This window comes from Dipteris shenzhenensis, chromosome 7 (genome assembly GCF_047967505.1).
Source record: "Dipteris shenzhenensis isolate YYH24624 ecotype China chromosome 7, Dip_SZ_1.0, whole genome shotgun sequence".
In the NCBI taxonomy this organism is placed as follows: Eukaryota; Viridiplantae; Streptophyta; class Polypodiopsida; order Gleicheniales; family Dipteridaceae; genus Dipteris; species Dipteris shenzhenensis.
The window spans coordinates 14,964,998-14,990,204 of record NC_141602.1 but is presented as its reverse complement, the minus strand read 5'-3'; the positions used below and the strand labels follow the sequence as shown (position 1 = coordinate 14,990,204).

General features: G+C 41.1%; 2 pseudogenes; one reads left to right on the top strand and one right to left on the bottom strand.

The window, feature by feature from the left end:
- Positions 1–2,638: 2,638 nt before the first annotated feature.
- On the bottom strand, positions 2,639–3,274 carry LOC147899992 (uncharacterized; annotated as a pseudogene).
- A 16,643-nt stretch (positions 3,275–19,917) lies between these two features.
- Positions 19,918–21,419, top strand: LOC147899991 (chitinase 2 pseudogene; annotated as a pseudogene).
- The last annotated feature ends 3,788 nt before the right edge of the window (positions 21,420–25,207 follow it).

Below are 25,207 nucleotides of genomic sequence, written 5' to 3'. Positions count from 1 at the left end.
AAAAAATCAATTAAATAAGCAATATAAATTATTGAAAGCTCCTAACTTATGCATAATATTCTATATACCGAACTTGCTCATACATCCCCTAGCATACTCCCATTCTTCCATTGTGATATGCATCCCCTCATCTTTCTCTACTTTCTCCATTTCATCAAGTAGCCAATTCACATGAATATCCTTTGGAAGTTCTCTTAGATGCTGAGGGTATGGCACATGAGATCCATGGTGTATGAAAGAGGGTCCTTTCTTCTTGTCTTCTTGCCTTTGCATCCTCATATCTTGTCACCCACCTTTTCATCACGTCACTATTAAGCATGCAATAGAGGTTGATATTATTAAGCAACTCTGTGTCTATTACTTTGTTGCATCCTTTCCCTTGAGGCACAATAGAGGTCATCCTTAGGTCTTCATCATCTCTCCATAGTCGTGGGAGAGAGCTATCCACATCAACAAGAAACTCAGAAATATATACAAGTGACTCTTGTACCAACCAACCCTTGGCCATGCTACCTTCGGGTCTTGCATTTTTTCTCACAAAGCCCTTCAAGGTCTTCATGAAACGCTCGAGGAAGAACAACCATCGTGCATGTATAGTACCGCATATAGCAAGCTCATCCACCAAATGCAGAATAAGATGTAGTTGGCTTATGAGAATAGAACATGGAAATGTCTCCTCCACTAAACAAACCACCTCCACTGACATAACTCGAGCATTCTCAAGCATTGTGGGATCTATTTCCTTTGAGCTCACATACCTAGAAATGAAAAAAACACCATATTAGCAATATGAACACCTTGCATGGAGCATTGATGCACATCATATTTTGTATCATGTAAAGTACCTCACAAGTTCACCCATCTTGTAAATACAATCCTTCACATCCTTCAATGCACTATGAGAAATTCTAGTAGGTAGTATGAACTGAACCCACGAGGAGGTGGTTGATTAGTTGCTTATAATTATTCACTCACAAATTTGAGTGGAAAAAGATATTATGCACATAGAATACTTACTTGGAGCATCTTGTGCCAATCATGAGATTTCAAGCCATAAAATTGCTCTACACTGTTTTTCTTGCTCTTTGTAAAGGCCCCCTTCAAACACCTCATGCATCCAGTGGGAGTACGAATTGTAGTAATAGCGTGCTTCACTGCTGCCATCTCTAGCTTTGATAACCTCCACGGTGCACGAGGTAAAAAAACACGCCCATTTGGTCTCTCTTGTGGCCAAGCTTCACAGATCCTCCCTGTGGTACGTAGATCCTCCCTTATGCCTACAGAATCTTGTGTCCCATTCAAATGCTCCCAAATGGTAGATGCCACATTCTTGAAGATATGCATGGGATCAGGCAGGTGATTGAGCTTGAGGTGGGACCAATATGGTAAATGATAAAAGATGGAGTATCTAAACAGAAGCTAGTGTTAGCGGGCAATCTTTATTTCCAGCCAATATAGCACACAATAGTTACAAACCCTTACTGGCTCATGCCAAGCTCATGTCAAGTGGTGGAGGAGTCGTGGAACCGTCCCAAATTCTCATCCAATCTCCCACAGTGAGTGATTGTGGGAGGACTTCATTACAAGGGGCAACATATCTAGGATGATCAGGTAGGAGAAATCGATGGTGATCCTCATAGATGACCTTATTCAATGTGTCTGCCCATGAGGCAACTAGCCAAGGACCACAAATAGGACATCATGGTAACCTGATGAAGTGAGACCTGAATAATAGATGCAATTAAGAGTTGAAGGTGGGTTCAAGGTGCCACATCGGTTGCCTATTCATAAGTAAAAGTGCAATGCTTACCTGAACACTCGCCATAGCCTGGAAAGTCATGCATCATCCACATCAATACTACTTTGTAGTTGAAGTCTCGTGACGAGGGAGGCCTGCTCACATCATGCACCTCGATACCTCTCCAAAGTATCTCTAGCTCGTCAATCAAAGGCTCCAAATAAACATCAGGATTTTGGACTTTATGTCTCCCTAGAATTAGAAAGGACAACATAACATGTCCTTTCTTAATAGCCATAGAGGGTGGAAGATTATAATTCACCAATATCACTGGCCATACACTGTAACAGGTGCTTTTGAGACCAAATGGGTTCATACCGTCCATACCTAATCCAAGTCTCAAGCTCCTAGGTTCTTCCTTGAAGCTTGGCCATGTGTCTTCAACATGCTTCGACGCAGGAGTGTCTGTAGGAGTTCTCCACTTGCCATCGGTTGATCGATGGGAGGAATGCCATGACATGAGCTCTGCAATGGATTTGCATTTGAACATATATTGGATGCGAGGGATTATGGGAAAATGTTGCAGAACCTTACGAGGCACGTCCAAATTTTTGAATCTGCTCTATATCTTGCCTCTCCACAAGTAGGACACTCTCTTGCATCCTTATGTAGTCCACGAGGAAAAACACAATCGTTGACGCATGCATGGATGTGCTTGTAATCTAATCCTCCAAGAGAGGTCACATGTTGCCTTGCCATATCTCTTGAGGTCGGTAATTTATTCTCCCTTGGAAGCATTTTACACAATAGCCTACACGTGAAGACCATAAATGAGGAAAAGCATTCGAGTAATTGACCCACTAGCATAATTCACCATGTTTGTAAAATAGACTTTAAAGCTTACTTGAGTAATGCATTCAAACTTGCATTGCTCCAGCCATAGATGGTTTACAAGTTTAGTAACTCAAGGGAGGCACGTAGAATAGAGAATGTGCACCCCTCAAACAGTGGAGTCTATGCTGTGGCGAAAAGATCATCCTACTCCATGCTATCATCCCTCCCTTCGGATTGATGCACATATAAATCCTGCACCATATCATCAAACACCTCCTCCTCCATGGCTTCATGAGGTAATGGCAGAGGGCTACTATCACCATCACTCCATGCATCCATAATGGTCCCCCCTCAAGATTTCATCTCATATCGTTGACGCTTCTCTTCCTCATGACGAGCATCGGGCAACATATGCAGGTGTGGCACTGCATCCTGTATCAAATTAAAATGGGATCATAACTCAAACATATGAAAACCCATAGGTATCTCAATCAACCTTAACTCTTTAACACTTATCATGTTTACGGTCGCATCCTATTCTCCACACTTTGAGATGTGATTGAGTGTAATCCTGCATGCACGATATATGATTCCTTGACATCGATCATACATACATTTGATTTTTGGCTCCAACCACATTTCATGATGGTGTATATGAAGGGATTCATCCTCAGTGGAGCTACTTGTTGAAGATGAAGACATCCTACAAACAAAAAACCCAAAAAATTTTGCTTTTCCTTAAATATTTAATCTTAGAACTCTGTGGCGTGTCTAAACCCGCGTCTATCTATTCTGTGGCCCGTGTTTATAGATGCGTCTAAAACCACATCTACTCTGTGTATTTAGAAACGCAATTACACACATATTTAGACCCGTGTATAGATGCACCATTAGACGTGCTTATAGCTACGGTTTTCAAATCTACTTTTAGCACATTTGCTTTGCTTTTCTTCACATAAGTTTCACGCGGCTTGCTTGCTTTGCTATTAACAGACCCACAGTCTGACACTTATCTCCAGGAACTACTTTCAGGCTTACACAATCATCTCTAAGCATGCAGGAGAAGAGGCTGAATAAGGAAGAGAAGCAACTTTGAAGAAGGACAAGAAGCTTCCATACCTCTATCCAAGGTAAGTCTCTTTATGGTTGATCTTCTTTGAAAGTTGCTCTCTTTGGATTCGTCCTTTGTCGTATCCAAGAAACAAAAGAATTTGGGTTCAATGTTACGCTTTTTTGTCGGGCGCATGTTTTTTTCCACTTTTTAGCATAGTCCGTCTGTCGAAGCGCATCTATGGATGCGTCTCAGAGCGCATCTAAAATCGCATCTAGAGGCGCATCTATAGATGCATCTACTCTGTTTTTAGAAACAGATAGCCACGTCTATAGATGCGCTGTTACATGCAAAAATAGATGTGCTTCTCAGACATGTCTATAGATGCGCTCCGACAGTTTTAGACCCTTCCCTTCCCTTCTCTTCCCTTCTCTCCCCTTCCCTTCCCTTCCCTTCCCTTCTCTTCTCTTCCTTTCCATTTCCTTTCCTTTCTCTTTCCTCTTGCCTTTCCCTTTCCCTTTCCACTTCCACTTCCAAAAAAAGGATTTGCCTATCTTTTCTTCTCTCTTTTCCTATCTTTGCTTCTCTTTTATCCTCTCTTTCCCTCTCTTTTTGTGGTAATTTTTCTCTCTCTTTTTTGCTTCTTTTTCTCTTCTCAGCTCATCAGTAATCTTCTTTTTTTCTTTTTTCCAGTTCATCATGTGGCCAGGAAGCTGTTCAGGCTCACCTAATCTTCGGGAGACCATCTTTCGGGAGTTATATAACCTTTTAGGGCACCCTCCTAGTCCTGGGGAGTTATACGGCTACATGATGGGTACTCTGAACACCCCCCAAGAGTTAGTACTATAGACTCCAAACCACCCCAACCCCACACTAGCTGAGATTACCCTAGCAGAGTCACCACAACCTAGCCGGCGCCACAACCGATCCCCTTCCCCCATGCCGTCAGGAGGTCCTTCTGTCTTGCAGAGCCGTCGACATACTCTTGTGCAGTCGAGACTCAGTTCTCTAGGTATGAGTGGTCCACGTAGTCCCGTGTAGTCTCTAGCTACGAGTGGCTAGCGTACTAGTTCGATACGACACAGTTTCAGGCATAGTAACAGGGAGAGTGGTGGGGGATCCATGGCACAGTGCTTTGGGAGGGGTGGTGGTGGGGACGAGGATGATTCAAATGATTTAGACATGCCTCCGAGTGATGGTACGATCTTCTATGACATCACTCAGACAGGAGGCATCTTGATGGATGCATGGGGAAAGGACATCATGGCATTCATGCGCTTTGTAATTGCTAACAATTACAGAGATTGCTTTACCCACTACAAAGACCGGCCAAAGAGGTTGGCTGATGAGACCGTTGCTACTGTTAGCTCTAGGTATCCTAACCCCCCCAATCTTTAGTTCACCGATAAATGGGCCAAGTCAAAGATTGTTACGATACTTGGCAATAAAAGATCTTTGCTTAAGAGGCAAGCACTAGCGGAGCTTTTGCCAGGCTCGAGGGAGGTCAACCACCAAGGGGCCCACCCCTTACCACTCACAAGCATGAATGGAAGAAAGCAATGAAGGCAGTGAAGGTGGACCCTAGTCTGCAGCACGTGGAAGCACGAAGGATCCAAATGGAGCAATATGGAAGCGTGCATTTTAGAGCAGGGGGTGTTGAATCATGGGAGGCCCAATTTGTAAGTATCAATCTCAAATTATATTGTTTATGTAGTTTATTAGGAGGTTGTTTCTTTGTACTAACCCCTCCACAAATTGTGTCATCTTGCAGCTTGATATCGTGGGCAGGTACCCTACTCCTGTCGAGATAGCCTACCACCACCACCATTGCAGAGGAGATACATGGAGGCACTTTTATAATGATGGGTTGATTACTGAGGAGCAGTACATCTGGGATATTGGAGGGTCCCTCGAGGTATTTGAAAGTAATTATATAATGTCAATATTATAAGTAAAGATTTGATTTTTCATACATTGATATATGTTGTCCCTTGTTTACAGGCCCCTGCACAAGAAGACGAGGAAGAAGACGAGGAAGGAGGTGGAGATGGGAGCGTAGAAGGGAGCATAGAAGGGAGCGAGGATGTGGAGAACTTAGATTAGTCATAGAAGTAGTGCTAGCTACTCTTTTTTGTACTTAAATCCACCAGCTTGGCTTCGTGCCTCTTGTATATACAGTCCTCTTATTTTTGATACTTGAAGCCATAGGACGTGGCTTGGCTTCGTGCTATATGTACATACAAACACTTTTTGAGCTTTCAATTTTCTTGTACAACATTCTATCAATTAATGCCTTGTGAACTAAACGTTTTGGAGTTGTAATGTTTTATTTGGAATTGTAATTGTTGGCTATAGATGTGCTTGTAAGAGTGCTAATTAAATTGTGGTTGGCTGTAAGAATTGAATTACACAATGTGGAAATGGGATTCCTGTAACTACATAGCATACACAACATACACAGCATTCTGTAAATTTAAAAACTATTATGTAGCGCGTCTATTAGAGCATCTATAAATGCATCTATATATGCATCTATCTGTTCGAGGAGCATTTATTTGCACGTCTATAAGATCGTTTATAAATACATCTATACATGCGTTTAATGGTACGTCTATTGATTTTTAAAATTTTCCAGCAAAGCGTCTATTTACATGTCTATATGCACATCTATACACATGTCTGTCTACTATATAGATGCACCGTTAGAATGGGTCTCTAGACGTGTAAATAGATGTACAAATAGATGCGCCCGTAAGTTTTTTTTAAGTTCACTAAATGCGTCTGTGTGCGCATCTGTAGGTGCTTTGTCTTGTTGTGTAGAAGCATCCTTTCCTCATTTACGTAGCATGCATGCATGTTTTTCTTAAAATCAACCACGTCACCTCATGTTTCTTTTTTACCACTTCCAAGGATTCCCACAAATTCATACACCAAGGCACTTAAAGCACATATTCCAACCTTACTCTCAAAGCACAACCTTTCACATAACCTTCTAGCAAAGCCTAAAGCTTGATTGCCACATATAACCACACATGCATGACGCCCACACTGAGTCAATGAGTGCTCCCATGACTTTACCACATTAATACAGAACATCACTCATGTACACATGTACAAGTTGAGTTGGGGTTTTCAAAAATCTTCACACAATGCCTATTGAGAATAATGGTGTACTATTAGGCACATCTCTGCGTATGCATTATCGATATCAAGCTACTATCTGCTGGTTTGAGATAGCAGTGCATGCAATCATTCATTGTCACTTTTCAGCCGCTCAAGTTCTTGCAGCTCCCTTCGATGCTCCATAGTTGCATCTCATAAAGTCATGGTAGAAGACACGATGTCTCGCTCAGTAGGTGCTCCCTCTCCAACTTTCTCTTAGATATTTATAAAGAGGTCATCCATCTTGTCACGAAGGCTACATGTCCAATAAGTATAGATACAAACTTATCAGTTGATGTTGGGCTAGAATACTCCCAAAAAACCCAAAAGCAAATAGTTGACATGATATTTAAATATTATCTTCACCTGACATTGGACTAGCGATGCATGTTAGAGGTTTGGCTACCATGAGTATGGTGCTTTTCATATGTGGTTTCTTGCATACTCGATCATTTTAGGCAAAGTCCACTTCATGGCCAAGCACACAGTTTGCGTATAGCATCTTTGCAAAGTATAGGGGAATATTGAAGTGACATTTCTTTGTGAAAATCATCTCCCAGATGGTAGCTCCATTCTCTTTGATGGCTTGCTTATGACATTGTGAAATGGGCCATTGTTTGTGATTAGGGGAGACTGAGCTTGGATCCCATATGGCCACTACATTGTCATTCAAGACGACGGCCTTTACAGTTGCCCACTTCATGCCTTCAGGGTTGTGGAAAGGACTTGAAATGGAAATCGCCTTTGTTTTCTCTGTCTTGGGCTATTTCCAAGACTTCCACTCTAGTTTGGAAATCTTGCAAGACAACAGACTACTTTTCATAATTGTCGAAAGCCACACCAAGCTCAAGCAAACATCTATCCTGATCTTCTTGTCGGGTCTTGTAGCTTGCCCTTTGGACTTCCAACAGTGTTTCTAAAAAAAACCCTCACCATGTTGGCTGCTGCAAATTGCTCCACCGCGGTGGGTGGAACTAGCTCCACCATGGTGGCTAGAACTTGCTCCAATGTGGTTGCTCTCTGCATTTGTCTTGGCCTGGGGAGCTACCTCGTTGTCTTCTCTAGCCCGGCTGCTCTTTGCCCCATCCTTCTTGGCCTTGAAGCTCTCTCCCAGCTCCTACATCACCTTTCTAGTTTCTGCATTCTCCCTTTTCAGCTCCTCCATCATCTGGTCTTTTTCAATGTTCAATGCATTCTACATGTTGTAGAGCCATTTGTAAAGACCCTCCTTTTCGGTTCTCTGATCTTTAAGGTCCTTTTACATATTTTCTGGCTCCTTGTCCACCATGTCCTCGTCATTTCTCACTTCAAAGAATGGCCGTTGCCATTGTGGTTCTGCAGGCTCTTCTTCATCTTCTTTGTCTTGAATCCTCCCAAGCATAGTTGGGGGAGTTCGGTTTGCTGTTGGTGGCAGTTTTGGATGGATATCCTAGACCTAGTTGTCTGGGAAGGAAGCATCCTCCTGCAATTGATGCAGCTGTTCTAAGAAGACCACATCATGACTTACATTTACCTTCTTAGTAACAGGGTTATAGAGACAGTGACCCTTTTCCTCTTCAGTGTAGCCCAAGAAAATACACTTTTGGCTTTTCGGTTCCCATTTTGTCCTAGTAATCAAGGACATGCAAAAACAATCACATCCAAAAACTCTGAGAAATGTAGCTGAAGGTTTCTTACCAGAAAAGGCTTGCAGTGGAGTCATCCCGTTCACAGCCTTCCTATAGCTACGATTCAGGGTGTAAACTACAGTATTACATGCTTCAGCCCAGAAAGTCTTTGGCAAATCTTTCCCTTTCATCGTACTCCAGCCCATTTCGCAGATGATGTGCATCTTGCATTCTGCTACTCCATTTTGCTATGATGTATGTGGCGGGGTTTTCTGCCTCTTGATTCCGTGACTTTTGCAGCAACTTTCGAATTCAGTTGATGTGAACTCTCCACCTCTGTCTGATCTCAACTTCTTCACCTTCCTCCCCGTTTCTTTCTTGACCATTACATGCCATTCCTTGAACTTACTAAAAGCCTCGTCTTTAGTCTTCAGGAAGTATATCCATATCCTTCTACTGTAGTTGTCGATCATCATCATGAAGTAGTAGGAACCACCCAAAGCTTCCGTCTCCATCTTTTCACAGAGGTCCGTGTGAACGAGCTCTAGAGGAGCCTTTGCCCTGCATGCCTCTTTAGGAAAGGGATGCCGATGCTGCTTGCCCATCATGCAAGCTTCACATACATTGGGCAAATCTGAAATTTCTTGTAGGTCTGCAATCATTAATATGCATCTCCTTCAAAGAACTAAGGTTTAGATGACCAAACCTCTCATGCCACAGCTTAGTGTTCTTCACATCCATTCGAGCACTGAAAGCTGAGAGTTCGTAAATGTTGTTGTGCCATGTACCTTTATCAATGACCTTTCCTTGAAGATCCAGGATCTGTGCACCATTCTTATCGAATTGAACTTTGAGGTCTCGATCCGTGATCTTAGAAATGGACAACAAGTTTCTCTTGATATCTGGCACATAAAGAGCATCGGACAACTATTTTACAACTCCATTTGACTTGAGAGCAATCATACTTTTTCCTTTTGCTGGACATTTTGCATCATTGCCGACTGCTACTAGGATGTCATTCCCTACCGGCTGTAGAGAGGTATACCAGTCCTTCCGACTAGTCATGTGGTGCGATGTACCACTGTCAATGATCCACGGTTCATCTGCAGGTACATGAATTGCCTTCGTGCAAATCTCCTCAATTGCAACGAATAGCTCTACTGGTACTGCCTACGCATTGCTGCTGAAATCTTTCTTTACTCCGTTCTTCTCATCTGCAATCTTCTTTTGGCACTCATTCTGCTTGTGCCGCCCTGCCTTGTTGCAATAGAAGCACTTGATCTTCTTCTTTCTCTTTTTATCATTAGAAGAAGATGGATTACTAGAGTCCTTACCCTTACCTTTCTTTGATCCGGTCCAAAAAGCCGAATCTTCTCCAGTCCTCATCTTTTGATGCATCTTCTCCTCCAGAAGCATCACGCTGATATCCTCAAAGTTAAGGGGCGGATTTATGTTTTGCGTATTCAGTGCCATAACAAGACCATCATACCTTGGTGGGAGAATCCGTATGCACCTTCGTGCGAGATTCTCGCTCGTGATGGTGATGCCAATCACAGTCATCTGATCGCACAGATTCTTCACCCTGGTGATGAACTTCTCTGTTGCTTCAGACTCATACAACTTCTCGTTCGTGAGTTGAGTCTCCAAATTCTAAATCCGTGTCTGATTCATGGTCTCACACTGATTTTTCAAGACCGTCCATGCCTCCTCCACTGTGGTGACATGTTGAATTAATGCCATGACGGAATCACTAACACTGCAGAAAATAGAACACAACACATTTGCATTTCTTCTTGTCCATGCGAGAATCTCGTCCGTAGTTCGTACTATCTGTTGTCCTGCATGGGCTGGATCTAGGCTCGCAACCGCCCTCACGTCCACCCCAGTAGCAGTGTCCCAAAGCTCTATGCACTTAGGATGGTCTTCATCTTGAACTTCCAGAGTGGATAGTTAGAGCCGTCCAACTTTCCGCTTTTGCCAAACAGTGGGATTCGCAGTCTTGCGAGCTGGGCCATCTCTCACAATCTGCTCGCAAATAGAAACACACTACCAAATCTTCTTGCTAGAGTCCAGGCTCTGATACTATGTAAGAAAATAATAATACGTCTCTACTCAACAGATAATAGGATCTCATACGCGAGAGAAAACAAGATAGTATGGAGAATAAAAAATTTGATTACTCTAGAACTGATACAATAGATGGCGCTGCCTCCCAACCGTGCGCTCCTGTGAAAAAAGCTTCGATGGCATGTTGGAAACAGTAAAGGACAGAGGTTGGATGTTAAGGAATTAGGGTTGCTATAGCCAGTGATGAAATGGGCTTCATGGGCTTGCTCTTTTATATCCACCAATTGTAGTCAATTAGGATCAATTGGGTGACCGACCCAGTCCGCCCAAAACGGTCGACTGGGGGTTGGTCCCGAAATAGGCCACTGACCATACGATAGAACTGGTGAGCAAAACAGAGCAACTGACCTTCAGAATTTGTTCAGCCCAGAACAATCTGGGATCATCTGAGGCTCCAAACAAGCCCCACAACCTAAGAGTGTGCTGCCCCAGGAAATACTCCGTCTACCCTCAGTGTGGTCAGCCAAGGGATGCCTTCCTGCACTTGCGTGTAGCCTAGTTGGCGGTGTGCCAACTCTATCTAAAGTTGTCCAGCCATCAGGCCACCCATGGCCCCGATCTGGTGTCCAAACCAGGACCTACTGGATAACTGAGCTACTCAAATGCCTTCTCCTCATATGGGGGGCTTACAAGTAGAGTTAGCTGGTTCCCGCGTAGTTACATGAGAGTGGAGCATTGATATCTAACAAAATGTACATTGTAATTCTTTTGCTCAATTTTCACTCGATAAATTTTACTTTTGCCATCATTTATAGTTACTACAACAAGCACTAAAATACTAAGAAGGATTATAATTTCCTTGGTTTGTGACCAAAATAGTGTGAAACTAACTCCAATGACCCCGCCGATGTGGTTGCATGGATATACATCTAGAAAAATACAATTAAAATTTAAAAAAATGCAATTGACGATATGGCCCTTGCCTATCTACGTGCATTATACAATATGCAGGATGCCACTAGATAGAAATGGCATGTTGATATGGCCCTTGCCCCTAGAGGGGACCCCTCAAGGGTCATATCGTCAATTGCATTTTTTTTGGTTGCACAATGGAATACATTTTCCTTGGTACACAAATATATAACCCCAAGAACCATCATAGTGGCTTTCATAAATCTCCTCCTCTAATACATAAAAATAGGTAATGGAGCTATAACTCCAAGAACCAGTGCGGTGGTCTCTTCAAGACAACCTTGAATTTTGGGCGTTGATAGGTGGTCAAGCCAGAGACTGTGCTGAGGCAATGCTCAGAATGATAGATTGCATCTCATTATTATGCCAAAAACCAATTTGGTGGTCTCTCTAAGCTAACCTATGATTTGCATGGGCTGCAGGCAAAGAAGTGGCAAATGGTTGCATGATGACTAGTGGCCAGATCAGAGACTACACTATGGCGGTGTTTAGAATGATAGATTACGTCTAATTATTACGGCAAGAACCAGTGTGGTGGTCTCTCCCAGCCAACCTTCAATTTTAATGATCTGCATGGGTGTGTGTGCAGTGACAGGTGGCAAATCTACAGCAAAGGCTACACAATGATAAGTTATTAGATGACGTAGGCCATAGACTACGCTGCACGAAGAAGTGTAGAGATCCCATGTGTCGAGCTTTGTGGTGTTTTGAACAAATAGATTGTGTCTCATTATTACACCAGTTCTCCTTCATGACATTGGGAAAATTTTTGGCAAGAGTGCGGGTCCATGCAACATTAAATATTCACCCACAAAGGCATCACGTCATGGCCCCAAAATGGCCCCAAAAATAGTTCCACGATTGGCTATACCCAAGCTAACATTGACTTGAAAACTATGCTTTTAAAGAGCAGAATGAACAGTCTATGCATTGGCATTCTACATAGGTTACCATATTTGTACACATAATGTACTATAGGAAGATCAGTGAACTGATCAAAACTATTTATTTTTTCATTTCAAATGATAGAATTCATGATACATTGTTTGTGCAACATTTTTTCATGTTATACTTTCATTGGTTGAAGGAACAAGCTGTGGTAATTAAACAAAATTAGGTGTGGTCGAATGGTGCTACTTCACAGTTCAAGGCTTGCATGCCATTTTACTTTGTGGCAAGATATGCTAGTTTGATTGGGTTAGAAATTAGCCATTTTTTCTAAGCATTAGGACACAACAAGGGAGAACATGATGGAGCAAGAGATGTGGTGAAGAGAACATTGACACATGAATAATTGAAGCCAGACGGAGCTATCTTAAAGTGTGCTACTGATGTAGCCACTTACTATATGGCCAACCTTTTAGAGGGGGTTGAAACTTGCTATCCTTCAAAATAGAGAAATTGTTCCCATGTACACCTCAAGGGCCATATCCACAATATCCATTGGCATGTCGATGTGACCCTTGAGGGGTCCCCTTTATGGGCAAGGGCCATATCAACATGCCAAATTTAGTCCAAATTGAGTACATATAACCAAGCAAGACGTCTCTTATAGTTTATAGACATAGAAAGTATGCCACCTGGCATAGAAAATATGCTAACATATACAACACTCACATTAAGGATTTTCATTACTGTACAGTGCTAGCATAGAACATATGCTAACAAGCATAGAATAATATATACTTTGGTAGCTGACTAGCACAGAGAATATGCTAACTAGCATGGAGCATATGCTAACTGGAAGATAATATATGTTAATAGGCATAGAATAACATATTCTCTAGAAGTTAGCTAGATCAGAGCATATGCTAACTGGCAGAGAACATATGCTAATAGGAGTATAATATCTGTGGAGGTTAACTTAAACAGAACATGTGCTAACATGCATATAACATATGTTGCCTAACACAGAACATATGCTAATAAGTAGAAAATAGATTCTACAAAGTAGAGAATAAATGCTAACTAGCATAGAACATATACTACCTAACTCAGAACAAATGCTAAGAAGCATAGAACATATGTTGCCTAACATAGTACATATACTAATAGTCAGAGAATATATGCTACATAGCAGACTAGAATAGATTATTTCCATTAATATATGTAGTTCATAGATTCTGAGTGTTACCTTTTGTAATTTTCCAAAGATTTCCTCAATTTCAAGTTGTGTGATGCAACAAACACAATAATCGTAGGCTCCAAGTATTTTCAAAGGATTTTAATCCTTGGATTTAAAACGGTAATTTAAATCAATAAAATCAACTTTTAAAAATAAAAACATCTTTAAAAAATGCTCGTTCAAGGATTTTTTTTGGCAATGATTAGTGGATTGGTCAATGATTTACAAAAACATGGTTTTCATATTGCCATGTGATATATATGATTTATAAATGGTATACCATGCAAAAAAATCATAGATTAATAGGTTTAATAGTGGTTAGCCAATCGCCACATTTTGTGAATAAAAGTAGGTGTTTTCAATGATTTAAATCCTTTAGATCATTTTTTATTGATTTAAAACGTTTTTTTCACATAAAAAACGTATTTAAAAATTCCTTGATCCCAACACATGTAGATCATAGCATATATTGAATAAAGAGTGAGAATAACATATACTCTAGACGTTAACTGGAGTGAAAATTTGTACATTTATAAACTTGTATAATTACACCAATTGAGAATAACATATAATGAGCATATAATTACACCATCTAAGAATAGTATATTTTATCAACTGTTGTACATTTACAAAGTTTGCATCTTCTTTACAGCATGAAGCAAACTCAAGCTCTCATCATCCAACTTTGTATCTTTTTTTTTTTCTAGTGTAAACTCAAGCTGATGGCATTTTGCCTAGTAGCCATTTCCACAACCAATTTGCAATCATGTTAGTCAATTATCTAGTGAGTTGTGAGTCTGCTAGGTCTTCAAGCTTTGGAATTATGATAAAACATTAGGGTAGATTTTTTAAACACTTGTACGATGAGTCATCAATTATGAAAGTATTATCCTTGTTAAACACTAGAAACGTGGCCCAAAAATCCTCCAAACAATCATACAAAATGGGCTTGTTTGTTCAAGGTATGGCCCAACCCACAAACTATCAAGCATTCTTTATGACAGCCAAATTTCCAATAGAGCCTATGTCTTTAATTTGTTTCCTACTTGCATGTGCATTTGACCACGTACTATAGGCATGCTCTTCATCTGCCTTGGTGAAAACACATTCTGGTCATACGTTTTCTTCATGAGTTACCCATTGGTGGATCTGCAAAAAATGTCAATCCAATGACCAATACCCAAAGTAAGAAAGAGATCCCAAACTATTTGTTAGTAGTGTGTGAGAACCAACACAGAATGCATGCTAAATAGCATATCATGGGTGGTAAGTAGCATAGAGCGTATGCTATGTAGCACAAAAGATATGCTACCAATGCCTACCATGGAGCATACCCTATCTAGTTCAAAACATATATGCTCACATAAAAGAAAGGAAACCTAGCAAAAAACTTCCACTATCTATCATACAACATATGCTAATGCAGAGGAAATACTACCTAGCATCCACGATGTGCTAACTAGCATACAAGATATGTTGAGGATATGCTAACCAACATGCAACATATGCTAACCAACATACAACAAATGCTAACTAGCATACAACATGATACCTAGCATAAAACATATGCTACCTAGCATACAACATATGATGTTGAACATATGCGAACTAGCTTAGGCTAACTAGCATATGCTAACATACAACATATGCTAGCTAGCATACAACATATGCTAACATACAACACGTGCTAACTATCATATGTATGGTGACTATGCATGGAGCATATGCTAACTAGCATGCTAACTGCATGTGCTAATGTGGACAAATGGACAGGTGCTAACCAACTTGAAATAAATGCTACAAAGCATAGAAAGATCTATTTCATTAATTTTGGACTGGTGAACAGGTCCAAATTTGTTTGGACTGGTGCACTATCCAAAATTGTCTTTTGAGGTAGTTTTGGAAAAAATGGAAAAAAAAGTGACTCTTGAAACAAAATATTTAAGCAAAAAGTAAGCAAAAGAAATTTCAAATTGAGAAAGTGGATGTGCAGACATGTTATTAAAGCTAGAGCACATTAAAAATAGAGTTCATCACATTTGTAGAAGTAGTTTATGATATAACTAAGGGATCCAAGTACATGTAAATCCAAGTACAAGTAAATCTCAGAGCCATATGTTGTCAAAAAACACCTTTCAGTAGTAGACATAAGCTACAATCCTACCATCACATTTGGCATCTATATGTCATGGGTTACACCATCCTCTACATCCTTTTGTTCTTCTTCATTGTAGTTCATTGGGTGGTGTATTACAAGCTTGGTGCAGCCATTGATTAAGTTGAGGCTACTCATGAAGCATAGGATAATACATCATGTAGATAGGAATTTCTAGTCCATTGGGCTTGGCTGCCTTCATTGTCAAGCATTGAGTCACCTTGGAGAAATGCTTAGCTAGCCACTCGTTGGCTCTATGGAGTCCTAGAGCACTGTGAGAGTCATCCAAGCTCGGGGGGTTCACTCAATAATTTATGTAACTATCACGCGAGTTCAACATTAGGGAATATTTAATTTCATTTGTTCTCACATTTTCACAGACAATGACAAATTTTACATATGGCATATTTTTTTGACGAAATGCTTTTTCATCAACAGGAAATTTTGGCACTAAAAGTTTCATTGGATGAAAGTGATATTTCACTCATTTTGGGCCACTTCTTTTCCGTCTTTTTTTGGATATCCAAAAAACCCAATGCATCCATAGACACGCAAACATACGTGTTTCCTTAATTTTTTAAAAAAGTTATGAGCACATTTATTAGCAAGTCTACAACCCTGCATATATAGTTGCGTCTATGTAACAGATAGATGCACCTATAGATGCACTATTAGATGCTCTATAGAAATTTAAAAAAAATAGAAAGTGGCACTAATAGACGCGCCTATAGACGCTCTACAAAATTTATTTTAAAAAAAGCAAAATTTTTTGTGGTTGAACATAATGTTGTGTATGCTTTGTGGTTGCAAGAATCCCATTTCTACAGTGTGCAATTCCATTCTTACAGCTAACCACATTTTAATTAGAATGATTCCATGCACGTCTATAGTCGACGATTACAATTCCGAATAAAACATTACAACTCCAAAACATTTAGTTCACAAGGCATTCATTGATAGAACATTGCATAAGGAAATTGAATGCCAAAAAAATAAAAGGAGTGCATATAGTAATTCAAAGCCCAAAAAGTTCTCGTATATACATATAGCACGAAGCCAAGCCACCTTTGACTTCAAGTACAAAAAATAAGAGGAGTGTATATACAAAAGAGGCACGAAGCCAAGCCAATGGCTTCAAGTACAAAAAAAGGTAGCTAGCACTAATTCTTGCACTACTTCTACAACTAATCAAAGTCATCCGTGCCCTTTCTCCCTTCTTCATCACATTCTTTCTCCTCAATGTCCTTACCTTATTTCTCCTAAATATCCCCAAGGGCCTATAAACGAGGGATAACATGTATCAATGTATGAAAAATCAAATCTTTATTTACAATATTGATATTATTTAAGTACTTTTAAATACGTGGGGGGGTGCTCGAGTAGCTCGGATATACTGCTCCTCAATAATCAACCCCTCATCATAGAAGCTCAGGGGGGTCACTATGTGTAAACCCTCTATATCAGGTGCGTTCAAGGCCTATATTTAAAATCCCTTATCTGTAAAATTTTTCATTAATAAAATGTACCCCCTTTCTATACAAATCTGTAAATTTTTTCCAAAACTATTTTAAATAGTCCCTTATGTATATTTATTAAATTTTAGAAATAAAAAATATCCTTATGTTGAACTCACGTGATAGGGTTACATATGATGAGTGACCCCCCCGAGCATAGAAGTGCCTCCATTTATGTTGTATGCGATGTCCACGATGGTAGGGTGTCTCGATAGGAGTAGGGTATCTACCCATGATATCAAGTTGTAAGCTAGATGACACAATTTGTGGAGGGGTTAGCACAAATAAACAACCTCCTAATAAACCACATAAACACAATATAATTTGAGATCTATACTTACAAATTGGGCCTTCCATGCATATATGATGCAATACCCCCTGCTCCAAAATGCACGTTTTTATATCGCTCCATTTGGATCCTTCGTGCCTCTACGTGCTGTAACTGGGGTCCACCTTCGCTACCTTCATTGCTTTCTTTCACTTATGCTTATGAGTGGTGTGGGGCTAGCCCCTTGGTGGTTGACCTCCCTCTCTCCTGGCAATCTCGGCTAGTTTCTTCCTCTTAATCCAAGATCTTTTATTGGCAAGTATAATGGCAATCTTTGACTTTGGCCATTTCTCTCTGAACTGAACATTGGGGGGATTGGGATACCTAGAGCATACAACATTGACGGCATCATCTGCCAACCCTTTTTGTTGCACTTTGAATGGAATAAATCAATCTCTGTAGTTGTTAGAAACTACAGAGCGCATGAAGGCCATGATGTCCTTCTCCTGTGCATCCATCAAGATGCCTCCTATCACACTGATGTCATAGAAGATCATACCATCACCCTCTGGCATGTCTGCATCATATGAATCCTACCCACCCCCACCATTATCCCCAAAGCACTACGCCATGCATCCCCCAGAGCTCTCCCTACTACTACATTTGTTGCCCTATCGTGACGAGCTAGTACGCTTGGCACTCCTCTCTGGAGAAGGGACTTCTGACCGCACGGGAGTATGCTGGTAGCTTTAAGAGGTAGAAGGGCCTCCTAATAACAGGGGAGAAGGGACTCTAGACTGCTACAGGGGAGAAGGGAGTGCTAATGATTTGGGAGAAGGGACTCCAAAACATAGTGAAGAAGGGACTCTTGATGATCGAGGAGAAGGCTGGCAGCTCTATTGCCTGTTGGGCTATCTCAACTCCATAGTAATATCAGCTGGTGTGGGTATGGGGTGGTTTGGAGTCTATACTGCCAACTCTTAGGGGGTGTTTTGAGTACTTGTCATGTATGTGTATATTCCTGAGGAGTGGGAGGGTGCCCCAAAATGTTATATAATTGCTATAATACGGCATCTCGAAGATCAGGTGAGACTTCTGAAGAGCTTCTTGGCCACATGATGAACTGTAAAAAATAAGAGCAGAAGATTTCCATCATGCATGCAATCGGGTGATTTCCATCATGCATGCAATCCGGTGATTTTCATCATGCATGCCCTCTTTCTTTATCCCACCCTCATGCTACAGTCCAATTCCCTCATGCAATCATTTATGTCCATCATTCATGCAATCCCTTATTTCCTCACGAATGCAAGAGAAAGGTGAAAGGAAAGAGAAGGGAGGATGGGAGAATGGAAGGAGGAGGGAGAATAGAACGAGAAGGGGGAATCGATTAAGGAGAAGGGAGATGGGAAGGGAAAAGGGAAGGGGAAGGTGAAGGAGAAGGAGAAGACGATCAAGAAAAAAGTTTGTTGAAGCGCATTCATAGACGCGGCAAAACAGTGCATCTATAGGCACTGCTACACTTTTTTGTATAACATTTGACACACTGCTAGACGCGCTCCGACAATCATTTTTATTCAAAGGGCAAAGCAAATCATTGCTATAGCTCTGCCCCTAATGGGGTAGTGCTAAAAATGGACCTTGAACTCAAGCGATATACAGGGTTTATACATAGTGACCACCAAGGCATAGTAGGGCCTAGGGGAACCCAAAGAATACACTCAAAGAATGCAAGGCATTTTCGTCATGTTGTAAAGTATGAGTTAGTTCATGCAATGCAACGAGGGAGGCGCCCAGGCCGCCACGTGACCATCATTGGAGAGACATCACGGGGGGCTGTCGAGTATTGCATGTTTGTACTGGATTGGCGTTTGTGGCCGTTGGGACACTCCGGCGAAAGGACGGTCCCATCGTGTATCCGTTTGGCGTGTTGGGTTACAAATTTTGTCCGTAGCGAGGGCGGAGGGCGGCCACCATAGTCTCAGTCTCTAGTGTGGTAGAGCTCGAGAGACTAAGTCCATGCACGGCGAGGCCACCGCAGGATCTGGTATCATAAATGATAGATCATTTCCTAGGCATCGCATTGGGAAACGCTAAAATTATTGTCCATGCGAGATAAAGTATAAGGTGAAGACGAAGATTGAATCTTGTAGCTTGTAAGAAAGTCCTCGCCGGAATCTAGTGAAAAGAAAGAGTCAGGTCAAAAGGAGGCTTTCTGGCGACATTCTGTAGATGTCCCCAATGTGAGACCAGTCAGTAGACGACGAGAGGTACAAACTGATTCTCTGTCACTTCCACTTGCATTGCAGCTAGCTTGAGCCTTTAAGCATCACCTCTACGGCCAGCTCTTTCTCACCATACGTCCATCGCATCTCTAATAAGCCTTATCGTCTCCCTCGACCTCCTCCCTTTGATTAAAATTCTATGGCATTCCGTAAGCGCAATCTTTTAGCCCAACATGGATTGATAATTGCGCTCTTGGCTCTCCTCCCAGTGGCGATTCACGGTTCTCGTCTTCTTATGGAGGGTACGTATTGCTCTTTTTAATTTGTCCCTAAGTACTCACCAGCCTCTTATCCTTACTCCCAACTTCCGATCTAACAAGACGCTGTTTCGGTTAAGAATTTAGCACAGCGATTGTGTATATTCCTCAGCACTTGCAAAATTTGTTGCATTTGGATCTATCTTACCCGGTTGGGAACCGCAACGTCGCGTATAACGTTCTACTTTGGTGGGAAAATTATGCGAAGCCTGATTGCTCCAATGCTTAGCCATTCGAAGTACTTTTGCTTAGCGTGTGGAAGTGTAATGCATTGGTTATATCTCATTTGATCGCGAAAAGCGCGACCCTTTGATTCTGCACAGCTTTTTGCGCCTGTAAACATTTCATTTCATTCACAAATATCTAACTAATTGGGTGACGCATTCTTTGTTGTTAGGGTGGGCCCCCTCAGAGGCTCCATCACCATCTTCGTTGTTAGGTAAGGCGCCCGCAGAAGCTCCATCACCATCTTTGTTGTCAGGGAGGCCGCCCACAGAAGCTCCATCACCATCCAGTACACTGTCAAGCAATAACGGGAAAGTTTTCAGATCATATATCGGCTCGCAGTGGGATGGGGTACAGTTCACGGATCTGCCCATCAATGGAGAAGTGGAATTTCACTTCATTCTTTCTTTCGCGATCGATTATGCCAGTGCTTCGGGGGACAGTTCGTATACGCCCACCGACGGCGTATTCAATACCTTTTGGGATGACACTCTATCAGGCAGTGCAGCCCAAGCGATCAAGGCTAGCAACCCAAATGTGAAGATCATAGTTAGCCTCGGTGGAGCTGTCATAGGAGATAATCAGGCGGTAGAGTTTAATCCAAGTTCTGAGTCAAGTTGGGTGAGCAATGCTGTCTCTTCTCTTACGTACCTGGCCAACGAATATGGTCTAGATGGAATTGATATAGACTACGAGCAGTTCGCGTCCAGCACGACGCCTAGTGTCTTCGCGTCCTGCATCGGCCAACTTATCACCCAGCTGAAGCAAAACAAGGTGATCTCCGTAGCATCCATTGCTCCATTTGATGAGGTCGAACCTTACTACACTGCACTCTGGGAGCAATATTCCAGCGTGATCGACTACGTCAATTTCCAATTCTACACCTACAGTCCTGAAACGACTGTGTCAGAGTTCGTGACTCAATACTACACGGCAGCAGCAGTGTACTGGGGAGGGAAGGTTCTTCCAAGTTTCAGCACAGATCCAGGAACTGCAAGCGACGCTGGGAGCGGAGGCATAACGCCCTCCACAGGTTTCTTCACGGCGTGTCAGCAGCTACAAACAACTGGGGAGTTGCCGGGCAGCTGACACCTCTTACACGTCCGATGTCATGTTCCAGTTTGAAGAACAAGCACAAACTCTCTTGGCTTCTGCATAAGCAGCCCTAACACAGTAGCAATAAGAGATTAGACTTACACTCTATCAGGGTTTATATAGCATCCAAAATTCTTTGTAGCATTCATTTAGTATCCAAAATTCTTTGTACGGAGAATGAAAACGACAAGAAGTACCCTAAAATTCTATCATCATCATCCTTGCCAATTGAATCAAATGTCAAACCCCTATTATAATCTTAATGAGATCTATAGCTTCTAACGTCGTCATTTCCTTCTCTCGATAAAGATGACAAAGATTTTTCCACTATCCACCCGCTACCGTACGCTTAATTTTCTTGCAAGATACTTTTCTATACTTTTCAAGTTTCTGCAATTGCTTTTCTTGTCTCGAGGCACAAGCAAGTCATGGGAAGGGCGTCACATCCAAAGATTTCATAATCAATACATTGCCCACCTAAAACGATAGGTATAAAGATGCAATAAACGATGGGTGGTGAATAGGAAGAAATAGAGATGGGAAGAGGCACTAGAGAGCGTTCGTTTGGTAGAAAAGCAAAAGAATGGCTATTCTAATCAGTGCACAACCATGGGTGGCCAATGTTGTTTGCCCATGGATGGGCAGATGAAGGCTCAGATTTGCGGTAGTATTAAAACGTGAGTTTTAAAACGTTTTGAACATTTTTAAATTAACCTTGAGGCATTTTTAAACGACCCAGTAGCGAATTTTAATTGGGACCAGCTCTAGCCGGTTACCAAGCGGTAAATCCATACATCACTCGGTATATTAACACAACATTGCAAGGTAAGATATTAGACCACTTAGTGTTATGTACACCGAGCAGTGTTCCACTATACCGATCGGTATACTCTAATACATCGAGTGGTGTTTAGCTAGACTACTCCATGTTGTTAATGATATATAAACCAGCGTCGGGTTACTATTCACATAATCCAGATTCTTAGAATTCTGTGGAGTCTTGGGAAAGAAAGAAGTATAATAAAGAGGATAAACAAAGCTACAAATAAAATTTTAAGTTTTGTTAGTCCTTGTAAATTCAAAACAGTATCTGATGCTGGTGGTGGGCTCGCTTCCCATTTAGAATCCACTCGCACTTAGATACTAATTGGATAATTAACATTTACATACTATTAGATAAAGAGTAAGTTAGTTGCATGTGACATTGTACATGGCTTTGGAAAAATAGATGATTTTAATTTTTTGCATGAAGTATTTAAATTGTAACTTGTCTAGACTCTAGAATCTTTGGAAAGACATGTCACTTAGGACTAGGTAAAGAGTTTGTTAGTTGCATGCAAGCTTGGGATTTTGGTTTAGTTACATAACTTAAGATTTCAATCTAGTTGCATGAAATATCATAGGTTAAAACAAGCTTTGCAAAAATGGAATAGCAGCCATTACAAGATGCATGAAATGATTTATTTTTGGAAAAGCTTATGTTTGTGTGTATGTTTTTCATAATTTTTAACATATGTATTTATTTATAAGCATGTAGCTATAGTTTTTAACTATATTTCAAAAAAAAGTCAATGAGCCAATTGGAGGTTCGCTTAAGCCGGCCTGGAACAACTCGTTCGTTGATTAATAATATTATACCACTTGCCGGTTGGAGGTTCTCTTAGGCCGACCTGGAACGTCTTGTATGTGGTTAAAATTTATACCATATATTAGTAAAACTCTACAAACTAGGATTTAAGATTGACGAGAAAATATTTGACTTTGAGTCGATTGTGGGCTCGCTTATGTCAGCCATTTGCATCTTGCTTGAAGTCTAGCCAGTTGTGGAGCTTACAATTGCCAGCTCGTTAGCAACTCACAAAATTATGGCATGTAGGTGTGGAGAGATAGTGGTATACATAGGTTTACTATCCTTATGTTTTATACATTATTAGGTGAAACAAACTAGATATAATTAGGTTGCATACATTGCAATTTGTAGCCCTTATTAGAACTCAAACTCCATAGTACATATATACATAGAAAAAAATAATATTGATAATTGAGGATATTAGGTTCACAAAGTCTCCTAGCTTAGAAAGTAGTACTAAAATTTTTTATAAGTACTTGTGTAAGTAATGCTAGCTACTGCACTCGTGTGTGTAAAATACCGACATCTGTCAATAGAGTATGATGTTGTGAATGATCATGGTGCAAATAGATGCATACTCCAGAGGGAGAAGAATGTGGGAAAAGGCAATTTGCCATCCCACGCCTATTTGAACAGGTAGATTACCACATTCACAATTGTCCAATTACGTCAGGAGGCCGGCCCAAGACAATTGGATGATTTCTCTCTCTCGAGGTCTAGCAAACTTGCATGGAGTATTCTAAGTTAGTGTCCCAAATAGCCACATTGATTTTGAATGTAGAACTGTAAACGATTCCAAATATTGTTATGTGTCCTAGAACCTAAATGATATGGTATTATCCAGAACATGAAAATTTATGTGAATGCATGTATTAATTAGATAAATTTTTGTATGTTTCTCTTACAATCTTCATTGCAAGAATGGCTCTAGAAAAATGAGGAAGAAACCCAACAAAGGCTCACGATTACGTTACAATGTTGGAGTCAGTAGTATACGATGGTATTGAGAGAATAGGATGCACCATTGTTAGTGATGGATGGAAAAATGTCACTTGCAAGAGGCCTCTGATCAATATCATGGTCGTGAAATTTAAAGGAAAGGCTTTTCGTCAATCCATTGACACAAGTGGTAATGCCAACACAAGGAAATACATTGCTGAATAATTAGAGGTTGTAATTTTGGATGTCGAGGAGCATAATGTTCAGATAATCACCGACAATGTGAAGACTTGTAGGAAGCTTTAGAAATTATAGATTGATAATATCCAACCATCTGGGCATTGTGGTGCTCTTGCCATTTCCTTGAACTTGTGCTTGAGGATTGGTATAAATCAGCAGAGACCATGTGGTTCAAAGCCACTATAAATCTAGGATGAAGATTAGTGTTATACTTCCTCAACTATGAGAGATTGTTGGGCATATTCAGAAACCACCATGGATGAACTTTTTGCGTTAGTTTCATTAAGAAGTGAAACTTTTACAAGGACCTACCGGATAACTGAGCTACTCATATGGGGGGCTTACAAGTAGAGTTAGGTGGTTCCCGCATAGCTACATGAGAGTGGAGCATTGATATCTAACACGCCTTCTCAATGTCCACCTGCAAGTGAACTTACTTTTTTGGGCCAATGCCAAGTTGATGAAGATGCCTCTCCAGCAAGTCTTTTCCAAGAGCCTTCATGAAGATGTCCATAGCATTCTTTGTAGTCGGACAATACACCAAGTCGACGTCCTCTCCATCCATGATGAGCTTGCATACAAAGTGATATTGAACCTTAATGTATTTTGTGTGAGCGTGGAACACAGGGTTCTTTACAATGGCCATGCAACTCTAATTGTCACATGATAACTACGTGGGCTTGTTCGGCACTGCACCCATGTCCCCTAAAATTGTCCTCAACCATACTGCCTCGCAAGAAGCAAAGCATGCTGATTTGTACTCAGCCTCGGTAGAAGAAAGAGCAACTATGGGTTGCTTCTTGCTGACCCATGACACAGCTCTAGATCCAAGTGAGAAACAATAACCTGTCACTGACCTCCTGCTATCCACGTCTCCTGCCCAATCTGAGTCACAGAATTCGATCAAGATGTTTCCCTTTGTATCGATGATGCCATAATCAAGTGTGCCTTTGATGTATTTCAGTACATGCATCCCTGCCCTCGAATGGTTCTCCTAGGGCTTATTGGAAAACCTGCTTAGTACACCAATCACAAAACTGATA